Here is a 3,018-nt window from a genome sequence, read left to right on the forward strand (position 1 = left end):
ACCCCAGCCTTTCTACCCCTTCCAGGATGCTGCTTCTGGAAACCAAGGTGAGATCAGAAGGCTGTTGCGTAAGTGTGAGTGTCTCCATGATAGCAGGGGTTCCCTCGTTCCTCAGAGTCTTGCCCTCCTGGGCCTCTGTTCCCCACACCCCAGTGCCAGAGACACACTGGCCATGTTCCTTTGAAATGTTCTTTCTCCATGCTCCAAGCTGTCATTCCTATTCTCCAGTTACCCAGGCTCACACGAAGGGGTGGAGATGGCTTTGGGAAGGATCTGTTATAGGGCCTCAGGTATCATAAATGAGAATGGAGGGGCTGATTTCTTGGACAGTGTCTGACCTCTTTAGTTGGCAAGGTTGTAGCACATCTATGGGGCCTGGGGCTGCCAGTTTGGGGCCACCCCCCTTTCCTCTGAATCCCTCAGTCCTTGCCATCCCCTCTGTAACCAAACCCAGGTCACAAGGAAGTGATCTTTGTCTTCCAATGCAAATATTCTAGTAGCCTCCTCCCCAGATATCCACTCCAGGGGGTCCATGGCAAAAGTAGGCCTTCAAAAGTGTGCAGAGGATGAAGTTGGTGACTCATGTTCATTAGGAACCTACTTTTGAATGGCAAGAGTTACATGTTCTACATACATTAATCATTCCTCACCAATGGGGTGATCACTATTCTAACCCCTATTTTATAGCTTTGGTCCTACAAGGTTCAAAGAGAGTAGGTCCAAGGTCACATGGTTGTGAAGAGGTAGAGGGGCATTCAAACTCAGTTCTGCCTGTTGCCAAAGCTAAAGCTCTATCCATCAAGTTGCTGTACTCGAGGGCCAAACATTTATTGAGAACCTACTATATGCAAAACCCCGGGGCTGTGATAAATGTGCAGATGAATGAGGAATGGGTAGCTCTTGCATTCCAGGGATGCAATTTCTAACTGTGAAGTGGTGTGAACATGAAGAATTCTGTTCCAAAGCAGACTGAAATAAGTGCTAAGCAGTGTCCATGGGAACTGGATGAAGACAAGAGATCAATTCACACCGTGTGGGGGGGGGGGGGGGGGGGGGGGCGTGGGAGAGGGGAAAAGAGAAGAGGGAAGGAAAGAGGGAAAGAGAGAGAAAAAATATGAATAAGATGGGTACTGGGAAGAATGTTTCTAGAAGACAGGCTTTGTATTGTGCTTTAGTGGACCTCCCACAGGCTGGGGTGAAATGGGCAGAGGAGACGGCTTGAGCAAGAAGCCAGGACAAGAGCACTCAGGATCGCATCAGCAATCAGGCCCGCTCATGCGGGAGTGTGGAGAGAAGCAAGGCTGACAAGTGGGTCAGCACCAACTGTAGGGGAGCCTTGATGCCAGGGAAGGGTCTGGCTTGCTTCTGGGAGCAGTGGGGAGCTGCTGAAAGCTTCTGATAGAGCATAGGCAGGAAGAGATGACCGAAGTTTGCAGGGAGAACTGGCCCTGGGAGGTAGAGATGAGGTCTTTGTGGTTCCTCCCTTTGGCCACCGCCTGCTGCTAGGCTGGGCACTCAGTGGGGGACATAAAGAGGACGATTGCTTCCAGCAGTGGGAGCTCCCTATCTTAGCGCAGGCTGAGCATAAGACCCTAAAGACCTGTGGGAGAGACTCAGAGGAGGGAGCGGCCCGATTTGGGTGTGGGGGTGACGGTAGGAACCTCAGAGAGTCCTGAGGGAGGAGGAGATGTCGGACATGGGCAGGGGGAATGGGAAAGGAAACACATTCTGGAACATGGTGAAGAAGTCTTTTCAACTCAGCCAAAGCAAAATAACAGCCTTCATCCCTTACAAATTCAAGCTCATTTCTGACTTTGATAATCTTTTTTAAGGAAGTGCAGATGAATTTTTCCCTAAGTGCAATAAAAACTCAATGAAATTAAGAACCCAATCGCCTGGGTGTTCAATCCACTGGATTCTTTGATTGGATTATAAGAAAAAGAGGTAAAAGACCACAGACAAGTTAATATCAAGATGTCAATCATTAAAACACCTACTATGGATACCACAAGCAGAATCAGTAATGCAAGCAGATGACTCAGCCTGGGACCCATTTGAAGGGTGTGAGGGAAGCAACCCCACCTAAAAGGTTGCTCCACCCTATTAATGTTTTTAGAGGCCTTAAATTCTGAAGAACTTCTGGTGTCCTCCTCCACAAAGTATAAAAGGGAAAAATTACACATATGTTACAATTTAACTACATCCTCTGATTGCAAAATTCTTAACTTCACTAGAACTGATTGTGTGCACACGCCTTTCTTTTTACTTGCTTTGAGGATTCCTTAACCAGCAACTGCCCTCACTAGCCTGTCACCATATCCAACAGCCTACCATTATAAAGACATTTTGGGGGAGGGGGGTCTTGAAAATGTTTACATTTTTAAGAGTTCCCTATTGAGAAGGAGAAGATGTAACATATCACGGCAGCAGAGTGAAAGTGGGAAGTGTCAGGCTGGGGAGGTGGCCTTCCTGGCTGTGAGACTCTAAGCAATTTTCTTAGTCTCTCTGGGCCTGTTTCCTGATCTGTAAGATGGGGAGGAAGAGAATAGTAGTATCCCTCAGGGTTGTCCTGAGGGTGAAATGAATTAACACACAGAAAGCATTCAGAAGGGTAGTGGTGAGGCTCTGAAAGTGTTGATATGTTATCACATTCACCTTCACAAGGATCCAGTGGAGGATCATTGTCCCCATTGTAGTTAGATGAGGCTCAGAGGGAGGCTCAGAGAAGGTAGGTAACCTGTCATAGGATACACAACTGGGAAGTAGCAGGATTAGCTAGGAGTCAAAGCCAAGTGCATTTGACTCTAAAGACCCAGCCTGCTCTCCCTTCTATTGCCCAGTGCACATTTCTCTGAGTGGGGAATCACATGAGCTTACATTTTATTTCTTTAAATAGAACTTACCTTTTTGATAACCAGTAGTACAAAACTCAAAAGAAATAAAAGGGTGTACAGTGAAAAAGGAATTGCCCTCCTTCCTTCCTCTGCTCCCACCCAGCCTCCCTCCCCAGAGCCAACA

The sequence above is a fragment of the Neomonachus schauinslandi genome, chromosome 9, assembly GCF_002201575.2.
Source record: "Neomonachus schauinslandi chromosome 9, ASM220157v2, whole genome shotgun sequence".
NCBI lineage: Eukaryota > Metazoa > Chordata > Mammalia > Carnivora > Phocidae > Neomonachus > Neomonachus schauinslandi.